Source organism: Bombina bombina, chromosome 1 (genome assembly GCF_027579735.1).
Source record: "Bombina bombina isolate aBomBom1 chromosome 1, aBomBom1.pri, whole genome shotgun sequence".
NCBI classification, from domain to species: domain Eukaryota; kingdom Metazoa; phylum Chordata; class Amphibia; order Anura; family Bombinatoridae; genus Bombina; species Bombina bombina.
In genome coordinates, this window is record NC_069499.1 from 824,823,402 (window position 1) to 824,842,178 (window position 18,777).

General features: G+C 37.0%; 1 long non-coding RNA gene across 1 annotated transcript in view; it reads right to left on the minus strand.

Moving 5' to 3' along the window:
* Positions 1 to 563: 563 nt before the first annotated feature.
* LOC128640017 (uncharacterized) overlaps positions 564 to 18,777 on the minus strand; it is a 29,362-nt gene continuing 11,148 nt past the window's right edge. Inside the window, exons 4-6 of the long non-coding RNA XR_008399283.1 lie at positions 13,237 to 13,328; positions 9,071 to 9,158; positions 564 to 773 (exon numbers count right to left, since the gene is read on the minus strand). This is a non-coding gene — a long non-coding RNA (uncharacterized LOC128640017). The remainder of the gene's footprint in view (positions 774 to 9,070; positions 9,159 to 13,236; positions 13,329 to 18,777) is intronic.

Genomic DNA, 18,777 nt, shown 5'->3' on the forward strand with positions numbered 1-18,777 from the left:
AAGTGTTTTTATTGTACGATCATCAGGAATTGTTTTTATTGTATGTATACCAGAATTTGTATGGTATCTAAGATAGCGACACCAGCCATCTTTAGAATATAGATTGTTTCTAATAAAACTTTTTATTATTTAAGCTGAAAGCAATTTTGGTTTTATTCTGAACCCTGCCTTATTTTGGCGCTTTGATATAATATTTTCTGACTGTTCACATCATTTGACCACTAGGGGTCATTTATCAAAGCCAAGGGTTTACTAGCAGCAGGTGCTAAGTGATCAATCCCAAGGTTGCTGGTGATCCAGATTACAGTAATACAACCTACTAAAAAAAGCCTGTTGTCCTCTATCCATTGTGGGTGCTTCATGACCCTCCAAATGCTCATGTTCCACCCCAAGCATGAGCCTCTGCCTTCATCCAAGTCCCCAATGAGTTAGATGTCATCATAGATCACCAGAATCTAGCAATGCAAATACTGATGTTCCTCGAGAGCAAGAGGTTTATAACTGTAGAACGTAAACATTTCATATTGTAAAGAGACAAAAATAAAAAAAAACACACACCCATGTAAGAGAAGTCAAAGCTTTATTGACACACAGCAACACAACACTTAAAATAGCAGCCAGAGGTCATAAATCCAAATTACATCCATGTTTATCGTTCAAGGTAGTCGAAGAAAAATGCTGCACTTCTGCCATAATCAGCTTTTTTCCCTGTGCGCACCGTGTGTGTATATAAGTTTAATTGTTCATCTTTAAAGAGACAGCTATGACAGAACCTGCAATAAATAAAAAAATTAAAATGAGCACATGGGACAAACATTCATGCCAAACAGAAGTTTCCATCCTACAATACAATCATCTAAACAATAACATAGCTAAAAGGCCATTATAATCTAAAAATATGTTGTCATTTGAAAAGGGACAGTCAAGTACAAAATAAACATTCATGATTCAAATAGGGCATGTAATTTTAAACTTATTCCAATTTACTTTTATCACTAATTTTTCTTTGTTCTCTTGGTATTCTTAGTTTAAAGCTAAACCTAGGTAGGTTCATAAGCTAATTTTTAGACCTTGAAGGCCACCTCTAATCTGAATGCATTTTGACAGTTTATCACTACTAGAGGGCATTAGTTCATGTGTCATGTAAATAACATTGAGCTCACACACACGTGAAGTTACCTAGGAGTGAGCAATGATTGGCTAAAATGCAAGTCTGTCAAAAACTGAAATAAGAGGCAGTTTGCAGAGCTAATCAGAGGTAAATGTGTATTTTATAACTGTTGGTTATGCAAAACTGGGGAATGGGTAATAAAGGGATTATCTACCTTTTTTAAAAAAAAAAAAAAAAATCTGGTGCTACTGTCACTTTACGACTAGCGACCCAGCACCTTAGGGGTAAACTTAGTGAAGTACCGCTTGGGACTCAGAGCACTGCTGGCTCAAAATGAAAGCTGCTACTGATCCTATGAAAAGCTCTCGTTACACAGCTGGGGTTGGGCAACTAGCGCTTCCTGATGAGCAGCAGTTTCTGCCCAAGACCTGCAGTGCTCTTCAGTACTTCTAACCCCTTTGGACTAATATTCATTTTATTGCATAATTTATTTATTATTTTTATTTTAACCAACAATATAACAAGGTTTTACAAAACAAAAATATACATACATAAATTTTACTCACACAAAACGGGTTTACAAAGCCAGAAAAGATACAAATGGAACCTTTTACAAGAGTTCCCTACTTCGGACAGTTTATAAAAATAAACAAGAAGACTACTTTTCCCTCTGCTTGATTTTCCGAAACTCTGTTACCATAATAAGTGGGGTAAGTATACTCTAATTTTGTCTTCAACTAGCATACTTAGAAGTTATCCATTAAAAAGGACCATGACCTAAACTTCATAACCCGTTACTAGATTATTATATATATATCTGTGCAAATATTGTTAGCTATTTTCCTCCCAATTGTTCCCCCCCTTCTGCCATCCAACCATACACACACACACGAGGAAAAAAAGCCCTCCTCCCGGACGCTCAGCCTAAGGACATTTCCATTCTCCCTTAAATTGGACTCCTGTATAAATACTGAGTCTCTAAAGGGGGAGATAATTCATTGGATAATAATACCAAGAAAATGGTTAATATATTTTCCCCATTTAGAGAATAAGGCCTCTATATTCACTTCCATTTGGACTTTAATCTGTTCCAGAAACAGTTGATACTGTACACCCTCCTTTTTAAATTCAGAAAATTTAGGCTCCTTATGAGATTGCCAGTCCTTCAGGATTAATTTCCTACCTAAGAGAATGACTGTTTAGTAATAGGGGATTCTGCCCCACTTCGTCATAAGTTATTAGGAAGAACACATTCTGACATGTAATATGAATATGGGACTGTACGATTTTTGTTAACCAAAACGAGATTTTACCCCAAAATCTCTGAATCACTGGGCAAGACCAGAACATATGGTACATATCAGCCCACTCGTATTTACATCTAATACAAGACAACCTATCTCCTCCTCTTACCCAGGATGCAAGAGACTTCGGAGTAACATACACTTGATATAAAAACATAATTTATGCTTACCTGATAAATTCCTTTCTCCTGTAGTGTAGTCAGTCCACGGGTCATCCATTACTTATGGGATTATATCTCCTCCCTAACAGGAAGTGCAAGAGGATCACCCAAGCAGAGCTGCTATATAGCTCCTCCCCTCTACGTCATACCCAGTCATTCGACCGAAACCAAACGAGAAAGGAGAAACTATAGGGTGCAGTGGCGACTGGAGTTTAAGTTAAAATTTTTTAGACCTGCCGTAAACAACAGGGCGGGCCGTGGACTGACTACACTACAGGAGAAAGGAATTTATCAGGTAAGCATAAATTATGTTTTCTCCTGTTAAGTGTAGTCAGTCCACGGGTCATCCATTACTTATGGGATACCAATACCAAAGCTAAAAGTACACGGATGACGGGAGGGAAAGGCAGGATCTTTACACGGAAGGAACCACTGCCTGTAGAACCTCTCCCCCAAAAACAGCCTCCGAAGAAGCAAAAGTGTCAAATTTGTAAAATTTTGAAAAAAAGTATGAAGTGAAGACCAAGTTGCAGCCTTGCAAATCTGTTCAACAGAGGCCTCATTCTTAAAGGCCCAAGTGGAAGCCACAGCTCTAGTAGAATGAGCTGTAATCCTTTCAGGAGGCTGCTGTCCAGCAGTCTCATATGCTAAACGTATTATGCTACGAAGCCAAAAAGAGAGAGAGGTAGCCGAAGCTTTTTGACCTCTCCTCTGTCCAGAATAAACGACAAACAGGGAAGAAGTTTGACGAAAATCCTTAGTTGCCTGCAAATAAAATTTCAGGGCACGGACGACGTCCAGATTGTGCAGAAGTCGTTCCTTCTTTGAAGAAGGGTTAGGGCACAATGATGGAACAACAATCTCTTGATTGATATTCCTGTTAGTGACTACCTTAGGTAAGAACCCAGGTTTAGTACCCAAATTTTCACAGTAAATGCATTAAGTTAGCAAAGGATTGCACCCACCAGCAAATGGATGATTAACCCCTTAGTACCCAAAAACGGATAACAATTTAATATTAACGTTTTTATCACAGTCAAAACACACTCTCACAGGTCTGCTGTGAGCGATTACCTCCCTCAAAACTAGTTTTGGAGACCCCTGGGCTCTGTAGAGAAGTCCTGGATCATGGAGGAAGAAATAGGAATACTGTGACTGAATTTTTACTGCGCAATAAAGCGCTAAAATAGGCCCCTCCCACTCATATTACAACAGTGGGGAAGCTCAGTATACTGATTTTATTCAGAAACAAACGACAGCCATGTGGTAAAAATCATGCCCATAAAGTTTTATCACCAAGTACCTCAGAAAAAAACAGTTAACATGCCAGTAAACGTTTTAAAAATAAAATTATGAAATGTTATTAATAAGCCTGCTGCTAGTCGCTTTCACTGCAGTGGAGGCTCAAATATTACTTAAATATATACAGTATTTTCTTAGTGAAGTTCCATTCCCCAGAAATACCTCAGTGTAAACATGCATACATATCAGCCTGATACCAGTCGCTACTACTGCATTTAAGGCTGCACTTACATTACATCGGTATTAGCAGTATTTTCTCAGTCAATTCCATTCCTTAGAAAATAATATACTGCAACATACCTCCTTGCAGGTGAAACCTGCCTGCTATCCCCTGTTCTGAAGTTACCTCACTCCTCAGAATGGCCGAGAACAGCAAGTGGATCTTAGTTACGACCGCTAAGATCATACACAAACTCAGGTAGATTCTTCTTCTAATGCTGCCTGAGAAGAAACAACACACTCCGGTGCTGTTTAAAATAAACTTGATTGAAGAAATAAAAACTAAGTTTAACAACCACAGTCCTCTCACACGTCCTATCTATTAGTTAGGTGCAAGAGAATGACTGGGTATGACGTAGAGGGGAGGAGCTATATAGCAGCTCTGCTTGGGTGATCCTCTTGCACTTCCTGTTAGGGAGGAGATATAATCCCATAAGTAATGGATGACCCGTGGACTGACTACACTTAACAGGAGAAATCTATTTTGTTGTTCTCTATAGTATTCCCCTCTCATTGCTTCCCCAACTCTCTTAACCAAACCTGTCAGAAGTTCTGTCTCCATTGAGATGGTCGGGCAGTCCCTCCATTTTAAAGGTAAGGTATCTGATATTACTTAATTCATAACTAGCTAATAAGGCCCCATACATAGGTGAAATGGAAAGTTTCCCTATACTAAATAACGATAGGCTGTGCTTTAAAGCTTGATTGTTCCATTCCAGGTTCGGTATCCTTAAGATCTGTTCAGCATAATGCCTAAGTTGCAAAAATGCAAAGAATTGGGAATTGGTAATCCCAAATTCTATTTTACATTCATTAAAGGTTTTAACCCTACTCTCCGCTGTATTAATTAGCTGGATCATGTATTTAACCCATGCATTAGTCCAACTCACAAATCTTAAGGAATCATATCCCTCCGAGAATTCTGGATTCCCCCTAATAGTTAGGCAAGGAGAGACCCGAAAATTGGAGCCAGTTCTTATGCAGAACTTACGCCAAGCTCTTATGTTCAATGATTATTAGTTCTTTAATCGTTTTGGGGATTTTGGAAAAGGGCATGTGAACAAGGGCTTTTAAAGAGAGTGGTGCAGCTAACCCTTCCTCTATGTCATAAAGTGAGAAATGATCTGACTCTAAAAACCAGTCTACTACATATTTCATATTAGCAGCTAAATTATAGGCTTCCAGGTCCGGGATAGCCAGTCCGATATCCTTCTTCCCAGAAAACATACGTTTCATGGCTATCCTGGATCGATTATTCTTCCAAATAAATTGCCTGATGTATTTATTAATCAGACTCTTTTTAATAGGAGGAGTGGCATAGCCTTAAATGTATAAAAGAATTTAGGTAATGAGATCATTTTAATTAGCTGGATTCTACCGGATAAAGATAAGGGTAGATTCATCCATCTTTCTACATCTTCTTTAAGGGATACAATAAGTGGAAGAAAATTTAAACTATACCATTTCCTTGGATCCCGCGCAAATTTCAGACCCAGATACGTAATATGTTCCTTTGCTTCCATAAATGGTGTCGTAGGCGAGTCCTTATTTTTAATTAACCAGAGTATTTCTGATTTAGTCTTATTTATTCCAAAACCCGTAAAGGTCTGGAATCAATCTTAAACCTCTACAATTAAGGAAAGATTATTCTCCAAATTTTGCGTAAAAATAAGAAGATCAGCAGCATAAATTGCTTGTTGAATTCTGAATTGACCAATGGTGATTCCTTCTAGATATTCTCTAAGGTATATGGCTAAGGGTTCCAAGGATAGATTGAAAAGCAGGGGGTCCCCCGCTGTAAGATGAACTTATCCGAAACTGTAGAATTGATGACTAATGCAGCTTGGGGCGTATTATATAGAAAAGTAATAATATTCACAAAACTACCTTTGATTCCAAACTTTACGATGGTAGTAAACATGTGGTTCCAGATCAGGGAGTCGAAAGCCTTATGTGTGTCTATAGATATAATAGCAGCATCTCTGGCCAAAAAAGACCCCCCATTATTAGCTATATCACAATAATTTATTGCCAGTTCCAATTTCCTAATATTCTTCACTAATGTCCTACCTTTCATAAATCCAGTTTGATCTGAATGGACCAGTGGGGCAATAGCTATCTGTAATCTGTTGGCTAAAATATGCGTTATTAATTTATAGTCCACATTCAACAAAGAAATTGGCCTATAGGACTCCATACATTTTAAAATATTTCCCCTGTTTTGGTATCAGGATAATCCTGGATTCATTAAAATATTTCGTTGGAACTTTCCCCACAATAAGAAAAGAGTTGTATACATCTCTAAGCGTTGGTGTAATCTTGCCCCCAATAATCTTATATAATTCCCCCGGGATATCATCCGGGCCAGAAGCTTTATTAAGTTTTAGTTTGTTGATGGCCTTACTAATTTCCTCCTTGATTATTGGAGTATTTAACATTTCTAAGTCCTCCTTCTTAACTTAAGGGATCTTAATTCTTTCCCAAAACTGCTCCTTATTCCGGCATTCAACTTCTTTCTCCCCATACAGGTTTTGAAAGTATTGTTGAAATTCCTTAATAATCTCTAATGGCTGAGTAAGGACTTTATCTTTTACTTTAATGGAAGTTATATTTTTACCCGACTTCTGAAAATTGATCATTTTAGCTAGGAATTTCCCTGTCTTATTACCATAGGACATGAACTTACTATTCCGCCTAATTTCTGCTTGTGTTTCTCTCGCCATGCACCAGTCATCCCTCTTTTTTAGCATCTAAATACCGTTTCCAGTTCTCACTATTATTATTCTGATAAATATATATTTGGTATTTGTTGATGACCTGATTTGTAGAGTTGCAACCAATAGTTATTTGCCTTCTTTGTTTTAACCAAGAAGGCTATAATTTCTCCCCGAGCAACTGCCTTAAATGCCTGCCATAGTATCTCTATATTTTCAACTGATTCTTTATTCTTGGCATAATATTCTTCCCATAAACTAGACAGAAAATTCAGAAATTTCAAATTTGTATAGGTAATTTGGAAAAAAGAGCCTATTTAGTAAGTTACTGGCGTTAATTATCAGAGAGAGCAGGACTGGTGCATGATCAGAGATGGCAATTGGGGTGATTGTTGTCTTTTGAACCAGGGTAAACAGATTCTTACTGATCAGAAACAAGTATATTCCTTACTGTCTGGGAAAGTATTCCTCCATATATCTAAGAGTTCCAAGTTATAACAAAATTTTAAATGTTCTAGTGTCTCTATTCCCCAATTGCTGCCTACCCGCATGTTGTTTCCTATCTAATAGTCCAGATGCTACAATATTCAGATCCCCACCTAAAATAACATTTCTGTCTGCCCCCATCAATTTGTCTTGGATTGTTTTCCAAAAACACCTTTTCTTTTCTTTTGGGCCATATATATTGCACAATGTTATTTTTTTCCCCTAACTCCATTTCTAGAACAATAAATCTACCCTGTGAGTCTACTTTTCTAAAAATGTGATATTGCAAATTTTTCTTAAACAGTACGGCCACACCTTTTTTCTTGTGCATACCTGGGGCATATACTACTTCACCAACCCACCCCCATTTAAGCTTCTGACTTTCTAACTCGTCAAGGTGCGTTTCTTGTAACAAACCTATATCTACTTTAAGTTTGTTCGAATGTTGTAACACCGCTTTCCTCTTTATATAATTTATAATAAATTTATATTAAATTGTGCAATTTGTGCTTTGGCTAGCTCAAAAAGGGACACAAGTCAAAATTAAACCTTTATGATTCAGATAAAACATGCAATTTTTAACAACTTTCCAATTTACTACCATTAAGATGTGCAGTCTTTTTATATTTACACTTTGAGTCACTAGCAGCAACACAGTAAGTACCATGGGCTGTTTGGATTAACTTGATTGGTTAAATATATTGTAATATAATTTGAAAATACCCATTTTATTTGCACTGCTAATTGTACCACAGTCTGCAAAATGTTAAGAACCACTGTTCTAGATAAACTTTTATAGGGTCCTTTTTTTAAAAAGGGATTATAAAAATAGGAATGTATATTTTTATTTCATTAGAACAAATTTTATTTTTCCTTCTAAAACAGACAAAAATCTGCACTTCCAGTCCAGTGCTTAAACAATACGCTGCATATTAAAGGAACATGAAACCCCAATTTTTTCTTTCATTAGAGTATGCAATTTTAAACATTCTAATTTACTTCTATTATCTACTTTGTTTCATTCTCTTGATATTCTTTGATGAAAAGCATATCTAGATAGGCTCAGTAGCTGCTGATTGGTGCGTGCACATAGATGCCTCGTGTGATTGGTTCACCCATATGCATTGCTATTTCTTCAACAAAGGATATCTAGAAAATAAAACTAATTGGATAATAGAAGTAAATTTGAATGTTGTTTAAAATTGTATTCTTTAAAGGATTACTTTGTTATAATTTTTAAGCTAAACAACATATTAAAGTTAACATTAATTAAAACCTACTGACCTATATTTTCTCCAAAACGAAGTTTCATAACGTTCTAAAAGTTATATCTTTTATTCGCCGATGTCACGTTATCCTGCCCACTATTTTCAGCACTGCATGTTCAAAATACTTAAACCAATAACTTTGTGTTTAACGCGCCATTTTGAAACCTAGGTATTGTAAACTGATTGGTACAGAGCAAAGGATACCCACAGAGTGGGTTTGGAAAACAATTAAATTTTCAGACAAGATTTCTGATATACGGTAGAGATATGTTAATGAAATGCTATTGATAAAAAGCGTATTGGGGTAGGTAGTTAGTAACAGGCATAGAAAATATTTACTTACAGTGGCCCTTTAACTATATCATGAAACAACATTTTTGGGTTTAGTGGCCCTTTAAATAAGTCACTGCTGTGATCAGTCCGATTACAAAGCAAGTGAGCAAATATGCTATTAACCATTCCTGAATGTCAATACACTACCAAACTCAAAACCGTTCATTCTTACCTAGCTTAATGTCACTGGGCTGAAGTCACAAGTTGTGTTCCAATTATTCAATAGTTGCAGAAAGGCGTTCGATTAGGTTCTCTGTAATCTGTGGGGGAAAAAAAACACACTTAGCGTAAGAAACCAGACAACTTGATGCTTTAGGTGCATCAAGTATACAAATGTACAGAGCTGTTGCCTTTCCCATATTAGCATAAAAAAAAAACATATCAACAATTTGATTTGAGAAATGTCCTCCGTCTGTTTTGCATGAAAAACTAAAGGTGAGGAATTCTATTTGAAGTAAAAAACAAGAATGAAATGAAAAGTTATGGTATGGAAACCATTTATCTTTTGGGGACTACCTACCCAACTGCTAAGAATTCACAACACATGCTACCAGCTCATCACATAAGGGAAAATTGTGCCAAAGGCAACTTCCCTAAAAAAAAAACCAAACAATATTGTACACAATATCGTATCAGAGGTGCGCACACAAATAAAATATATGAAACAGACTGTAAAATATGACAGTACAATCAAAAAAGGCAAAACAAATGATCACATAATTGGGGAAAATTGATTAAAAAGTCAGTTGAGAAATATCTGTGACCAGATGATCTCAATCCAATATTATGAGCAGTCAGCTCTCTTTGAACAGTGAAAAATAAAATGTCCTAAAAGAAAAAAAAAGTAGAAGAGATGCCTTATTATGCAGTCTCTCTTATACTTGGAGATTCACATGCATTCAATATACAGGGTACTCACAAGGAGAACGCACACTGTGCAATTTAGACAAGCCAAGGCTTCTGAGCCGCTCGGCTGATTCACCCTCTCCACCAAGGAGCATGAACGCGTGTTGATTCCTCACACCTATGAAAGCATAAGCACCGGGCAAAGAAAATGCCCAATTACACAAATTGAAGTCTTTTCACAGGATTTCTTGTAACTGTTCCATCAAGGTCAGTCATATTCTGAAGACCCCACCGGTAAAGAAATTACCACTGACGGTATGGAGAGACAAATAGGAGGGACCATTTACCTTTTGGTCACTACCTACCCAATTGCTAAGAATTCACAACACATGCTATCAGCTCATCACATAAGGGAAAAGTGTGCCAAAGGCTACTTCCCTAACTATGCATGGCCAAAAGAACAGATTGCACTCTGCTTCCACTTCCCATGACCACAGAATGTGGGAACAGCCGCACTCTGCTCCCACAGCCAGTAGACACAGTTGGCAGTCACAGAATGAAATGTTTACCTTCTGACCATGTTGAGAAGACATTTCCCTACCTATATCCCTTAGGCTCAGAAAGATAGCACATGCAGTAAAACATTAACAACTGGGTCAGCGCTCAAGCCATAAAAAAAAAAAAACAATATTGTACACAATATCGTATCAAAGGTGCGCACAAATATATGAAACAGACTAAAATATGACAGTACAATCAAAAAAGGCAAAACAAATGATCACACAATTGGGGTAAATTGATTAAAAAAATCAGTTGAGAAATATCTGTGACCAGATGATCTCAATCCAATATTATGAGCAGTCGGCTCTCTTCGAATGGTGAAAAATACAAACGATGTCCTAAAAGACAAAAAGTAGAAGAGATGCTTTATTATTCAGTCTCTCATACTTTGAGATTCACAAGTATTAAATATACAGGGTACTCAAGGAAAATGCACACCGTGCAATTTAGACAAGCCAAGGCTTTGGAGCAACTCGGCTGTTTCACTTTCTCCACCAAGGAGCACGAACGTGTGTCGATTCCTCACACCTATGAAAGCATAAGCACCGGGCAAAGAAAATGCCCAATTACACAAATTGAAGTCTTTTCAGATGATTTCTTGTAACTGTTCCATCAAGGTCAGTCATATCCTGAAGACCCCACCGGTAAAGAAATTTCTTTCAACCACTGACGGTATGGAGAGACAAATGGAGGGACCATTTACCTTTTGGTCACTACCTACCCAATTGCTAAGAATCCACAACACATGCTATCAGCTCATCACATAAGGGAAAAGTGTGCCAAAAGCAACTTCCCTAACTATGCATGGCCAAAAGAACCGATTGCACTCTGCTCCCACTTCCCATGACCACAGAATGTGGGAACAGCCGCACTCTGCTCCCACAGCCAGTAGACACAGTTGGCAGTCACAGAATGAAATGTTTACCTTCGGACCATGTTGAGAATACATTTCCCTACCTATTTCCCATAGGCTCAGAGAGATAGCACATGAAGTAAACATTAACAACTGGGTCAGCGCTCAAGCCATAAAAAACAAACAATATTGAACACAATAATCGTATCAGAGGTGCGCACACAAAATATATGGAACGCAAGACTGTAAAATATGACAGTACAATCAAAAAAAGGAAGGAAAAAAAAATGCACATAATTGGGGAAAATTGATTAAAAAGTCAGTTGAGAAATCTGTGACCAGATCTCAATCCAATATTATGAGCAGTCATCTCTCTTCGAATGGTGAAAAATACAATGTCCTAAAAGACAAAAGTAGAAGAGATGCCTTATTATGCAGTCTCTTATACTTGGAGATTCACATGTATTCAATATACAGGGTACTCACAAGGAGAATGCACACAGTGCAATTCAGACAAGAAAAGGCTTCGGAGCCGCTCGGCTGATTCACCCTCTCCACCAAGGAGCATGAACGCGGGTTGATTCCTCACACCTATGAAAGCATAAGCACCGGGCAAAGAAAATGCCCGTTTGCTGTAATTGAAAGAATGTTTGCCACATCCTGAAGATCCCACCAGTAAAGAAATCTCTTTGAACCACAGAAGGTATGGAGACACAAATTATGACTATGTACCCAAATTGCTAAGAATTCAAAACATGCTATCAGCTCATAACATAAGGAAAAAGTGTGCCAAAGGCAACTTCCCTAACTATGCATGGCCAAAAGAACCGATTGCACTCTGCTCCCACTTCCCATGACCACAGAATGTGGGAACAGCCGCACTCTGCTCCCACAGCCAGTAGACACAGTTGGCAGTCACAGAATGAAATGTTTACCTTCGGACCATGTTAAGAAGAGACATTTCCCTAACTATTTCCCTTAAGCTCAGAGAGATAGCACATGAAGTAAACATTAACAACTGGGTCAGCGCTCAAGCCATAAAAAAACACCAAACAATATTGTACACAATATCGTATCAGAGGTGCGCACACAAATAAAATATATGGAACGCAAGACTGTCAAATACGATAGTACAATCAAAAAAGGCAAAACAAATGATCACACAATTGGGGAAAATTGATTAAAAAGTCAGTTGAGAAATATCTGACCAGATGATCTCAATCCAATATTATGAGCAGTCAGCTCTCTTTGAACAGTGAAAAATAAAATGTCCTAAAAGAAAAAAAAAGTAGAAGAGATGCCTTATTATGCAGTCTCTTATACTTGGAGATTCACATGCATTCAATATACAGGGTACTCACAAGGAGAATGCACACAGTGCAATTCAGACAAGCCAAGGCTTCGGAGCCGCTCGGCTGATTCACCCTCTCCACCAAGGAGCATGAACGCGTGTCGATTCCTCACACCTATGAAAGCATAAGCACCGGGCAAAGAAAATGCCCAATTACACAAATTGAAGTCTTTTCACAGGATTTCTTGTAACTGTTCCATCAAGGTCAGTCACATCCTGAACTCCCACAGGTAAAGAAATCTTTCAACCACTGACGGTATGGAGAGACAAATAGGAGGGACCATTTACCTTTTGGTCACTACCTACCCAATTGCTAAGAATCCACAACACATGCTATCAGCTCATCACATAAGGAAAAAGTGTGCCAAAGGCAACTTCCCTAACTATGCATGGCCAAAAGAACCGATTGCACTCTGCTCCCACTTCCCATGACCACAGAATGTGGGAACAGCCGCACTCTGCTCCCACAGCCAGTAGACACAGTTGGCAGTCACAGAATCAGCCCTCAAGCTATAAAATGCATGAGCACCGGGCAAAGAAAATGTTTGATAGCTGCAATTGAAAGTCTGTTTGCTGATGCAAACACAAATGTAAGTCTTTCCAGTTGTCTATTGACAACTGGTTGAACAGGAGGTCACAAGAAATAAAATCTAGCAGTCACTGCAAGTTAATAACAATAAAGCATATGACATAGGAAAAGGCAACAGTAGCTCCAGTCTGCCCTTACCTGTAAACCGTCATCATAGTGACAGCGTGGAAGCCTTTCTTCTGCGTAAACAAGAGGTGAAGTGAGCATCTCTCCATACACTGTCACATATGCTGAGGAAGAAAAAAAGAAAGCTTTAATGCTCTCGTAGTGCCATATATATTTTACTGCAATTAGAAAATACCTCTCAAAACCACCTTGGTCCCACTAGAAACCAACAACCGTTATATTTTTTACCACCTCTAATTTTATCTGCACAATAGCAAAATTAGCTTGCATTTTCTAAATACGCTTCCATAAGTTGTGTCACCTTAAAAACAGTTTTATATTTCAGCAGAGGGTATTGGAACACTTTTTTTTAGTGTTAAACAAAGTTATAAATTATAAAATGGAGCTCAAAATGTAAAATTTTGAATTAAAGAACCTGAAAGAATTTTATGGATAAAGTGAAAGTGCTCTCCCCAAGACCTTTTTGATTAGGGCACCAGTCTACTATTTTACTGACCCCAGATAAAATGTAGGCCAATATTAAGCTAAAATAGCTAATAATTATTTGTTTCAATGTTTTCTTGCCTAAAGTAAAAACTTTTATACAAAATTGTGCAATTAGTGTGTGCTTTGTATTATAACATTTTCTGCCAAAGTATTGCACTGCCCCCACTCAGCAACTTCATCGTCCCACCAGGATGGCTACATTTGCTGTGAGTGTTTTAGCCCTGTATCATAAAATCTATAACCTACAGTGTGCTTTACTTCATACACTACTCCCTTTTCTACAGTTAGTATTCATTTCAAGGGACATAATATGTTAATATATTCACAATTATAAGGGAGATTAAAGTGACAAACTTTACTGGTCCAGTAATTTTAAGAGACTATTCAATTTACTTATATTAACAAAATGTACTTTAAATAAACGTAGAAGTGCAAAAAGAGTTCAAGAGATTAAAGTGAACTTCACAATCAAGAGGAAGAACAATAGCCTGATAAATAACCATGTACCCATCAAATTATGGTCCCTTTACACAAATAAACTGGAATGGGTACACATCACAAAATAACAACACAAATGTATATTAGAAAGTGTTCTCCTCAGGGCATATTTAGTGGGTGTACAAGCAGCTAATTTTACAGACCACCTAACTAAAATTTAAAGGGACAGTCAGGTATAAATTAAACTTTCATTATTCAGATAGGACTTTTAATTTTAATTGACTTTCCAATTTACTTTATCATCAGATTTGCTTTTTCTCTTGGTATTCTTAGTTTAAACTAAACATAGGTAGGCTCATAAGCTAATTTCTAAGCCTTTTGAGGGCTGCCTCTTATCACATGCTTTTTAAATCTCTTTTCAACACAAAGAGACAGAAAGTACACGTGGGCTATATAGATAACACTGTGTTCAGGCACAGGGGGTTATTTAAGATTTAGCACAAAACAATGCTAAATGTAAGACAATAGATAATAAACAGTCACAGTCATGTGATCCGGGGGCTGGAAGAAGGTTCCTAGATACAAGATAATCACAGAGGTAAAAAGTATATTAATATAACCGTGTTGGTTGTGCAAAACTGGGGAATGGGTAATAAAGGGATTATCTATCTTTTAAAACAATAACAATGCTATGGTTGACTGTCCCTTTAAGCCAGTATTCAGATAAAATAAATAAATATTTGTAGTTCAGATTATCATTTAATCAACAGGTGTTAAACTCAGCAATTAATGTGCGATTTGGTTTAAAAAGGGACACTAAACCCATTTGTTTTCTTTCATGGATTAGATAGAGCAGCAATTTTAAGCAACTTTCTAATTTACTCCTATTTTTCTTTGTTCTCTTGCTATCTTTATTTAAAAAGCAGGTGTGTAAGCTTACCAGCTGGCCCATTTTAAGTTCAGAACCCTGGATAGCGCTTGCTTATGGGTAAGTCGCCAATAAGCAAGCATAACCCAGGTTCTCAACCAAAAATGGACAGGCTCCTAAGCTAAACATTCCTGCTTTTTAAATAAAGATAGCAAGAGAACAAAGAAAAAGTGATGACGGGATTAAATTATAAAGTTGCCTGCTCTAAATCATGAAAGCATTTTTTTTAGGGGGGGGGGGGGGATTTAGTGTCACTTTAAAGTAAATGTAAAGTTAAAGTGTTTACCTAAAGTGAAACGATAGAAGTTAAAGGGTTTAATTCATGAAATCTTTAGGATATACTTCCCTTCAGATATATTTCACTATAAACGCTACACGGATAAGCGCTCAAGCTCCGGTCGCCATTTTCATCAATTGATTGACAGATGACTCATCTGCAAACAACTAATCGTTTTCCCCCCGGGCAGTGACAATTGTGCAAAGGAACTGAATGCAGATGAGTCATCTGTCAATCAATTGATGAAAATGGCGACCGGAGCTTGAGCGCTTATCCGTGTAGCGTTTATAGTGAAATATCTCTGAAGATAATAAGTATATCCTAAAGATTTCATGAAACTCATTCATTTAACTTCTATCGTTTCACTTTACATTCACTTTAAGTGATATTTATAAATCACATCATGATCATCTTATGATGAAGGCTGCTAGACATGAACACTATTAGACAATAAGGGCTTTTAAATGTCAAAATACTCATTTTGCAACATGTAATTCGGCTTCCTCTTATTTGCAAGGAGCACTGAAAGATGTTCCTGCAATTATATATTGCTCGTCTATATTTACATTTGCTAGGCTTAAACAATCCCCAATTTATATTTTTTGTTTAACAGCAAGTTGGGAAAAAAACCCATAAAACTTATACTTCCTTATATTAGCAAATTGACTTTATTTTCATGCAATTCTTTAAGAGATACTTCTGTAGAAAGTGTGCACTTGTCTGGAGAACTAGAAGGCAGCAGTTTTGCAAGAATGCTTTTGAGCACTAGATGGCAGCAGACTACACACAATGTACACTATTGTTACAATATGGTTCTCCTGACACATGGATGCTCCTGACCCTATATGCCTATTTTTTCTTTCGTTTTACTTAACATAGGATAATAGAATATAAATTTGCTAATAGACACAACATGATAGAGACATAGGTTGTCCTGAAAAATTAACAAGATTACCAAAAGTTCTAGTATCAGAGAGAAAAAAATAAAACTACTGCTGCTGATCAATGCCTATAGATTGAGTTGTTTTTTTGTGGTTTGCTCCCCAAATAAGCTTTTTGTGAGGTACCCATATAACCTACATTAAACATTAGAAAATAACTTTAGTTTACAGAAATAGAGTAAATAACACCACACGCACAATTGTAACGATTCCACTCTCTATTGTATGAGTTACTGTGAAGTGTAAGGAACAGGATCCAACATAACGGATTTGTGAATGTGCGCTGCTTATGTCACACAGGGTGCAAGAATACGAGAGATGGAAGCTTCATCAATTGGCACCACTAAAAGTTTAAAATAAAAAGTGCAGTTTTGAAGACCGCAGCCAGCACAGGAGGGAAAATAATGTCTAAGCGAGTATTAACCCACTGCATGGTGCAGACACATTAAAAGGGACACTAAACCCAATTTTTTTCTTTGTGATTCAGATAGATCATGCAATTTTAAGCAAATTTCTAATTTACTCCTAATATCCAATTTTCTTCGTTCTCTTGCTATCTTTATTTAAAAAGCAGGAATGTGATGCATAGGAGCCGGCACATTTCTGGTTGAGAACCTGGGGTTATGCTTGCTTATTGGTGGGTAAATGTAAGCTTCCAATAAGCAAGCGCTATCCATGGTGCTGAACCTAAAATGGGCTGGCTCCTATGCATCACATTCCTGCTTTTAAAATAAAGATAGCAAGAGAACAAAGAAAAATTGATAATAGGAGTAAATTAGAAAGTTGCTTAAAATCCCATGCTCTGAATCATGAAAGAAACCATTTCGGTTCAATGTACCTTTAATAAGAAGCTACCTAGAACTAAATGCTAATCTGGATTAAGAATCTAAAACAACCCCCCCCCCCCCCGCCAGTTAAAAGTATACAGATTGCAAGCAGCAATATACATCCTATGTTATATAGCTCACACATACTACAAACAAAACAACCTATGTATCTACACAAAGAATACCATGAGAATGAAGCAAATTTGTGTGCAAAAAGAAATTGGAAAAGAGATTGTGGGTTTAATATCCTTTTTAAAGGAATAGTAAGGGGTAGTATCCTTTTGCCATAGGCACTTACAAATGTACTTCAAACGTGGCAAATCTGTATAGAATACAATAAAGAAGAAGGCGCCAACATAGTGTGAATCTGTATTAAAAGTTGTTCACTCCCCACACATAAATGGTACTTACGAGAAGTAAAGCACTTGAGAAGTGCTACAACGACTTTCTGGAGCATTAACAGCTGTCCAGGTAGCTGGTCTCTCGTCCTCAAAGTGTGCTCCTAGTACTGTGTACGATCTGCAGCAATTTGCAGCTTGAACCCTTTCACCTGCTCCTTTCTCTCGCTGTGTTTGTAATATGAGAGATGCCCAAACCAGGTGGGCTGGTAGCTATGATCGGATTTCAAGTGTTTGTTAAAATAACGATTCCTAAACATATATCACTCAGCCGTGATAAGATATGGTTAAAAACAAATGTTTATTTCATAAACATATATCACAACGCGTTTCCCGGTCTACCTTGACCGCTTCCTCAGGTGAATAAACCATATCTAAACTGCACAGCTTATATTAGCTTAACTCAGCGTTCAAGCCGAATTAAAGCGCATGCGTGAAGGAGTATACAATCCCCATAGTAAACAGGGGTGTGTATTACCGTCAGAACGATTGGTCATCTGAATGAAATATCAGACCAACCACAGGGTACTGTGGTGACACACCTCTAACGTGTGTGTAAGTGTATATCCACTAATTTCTGGTGTGCGGGTTGCTGCGGATAGCGTAATATCATTTAAAATACAGGTGGCAATTAGCTATTCCATGATAATATACACAAGATTACCAAAAGTGGCTATTTACGTTATGGCGTTACAAGGATATTGATGCGTACGTTCTAGCCCCTAATAGGGATAGTACTCCTTCATGCATTTACAAAAATTACTGTACTATATATCAGAAACAATGATTCATAACTCCATGGTCTGAAATATACAAGATCTAATGCTATATAAAAATATATATGAATATATATAAAAATAAAAAATATTAAAAATATTACCCCTAATAACAAAGATAACAAATGCGAATACTCCTATACACAATGTAAATACCTAAAAATAATGATGTTACTCATTATATATAAAAATATATTAATCTATGTGTACTGTTGTTAATACAGATTACATCATGTAATGAAGCTGTCCCACTCAAATTCTCTCTCTGGGGTTTCGTAGTGAGATCTTTAATTGTTGGTGGAATATTATAATGTATCTGAACAGAGTCTATTAAGTTGAAAACTAATAATAGGGAATGATTAATGATAATAAGAAAAACTATTAACTCATAACTAGATAGGGCTGTGACCTAGTTAAATGCCGCCATATCAAGATTCTCATTCAGACCATATGGATTTAATGTTTTTAATTTCCAAATCCAA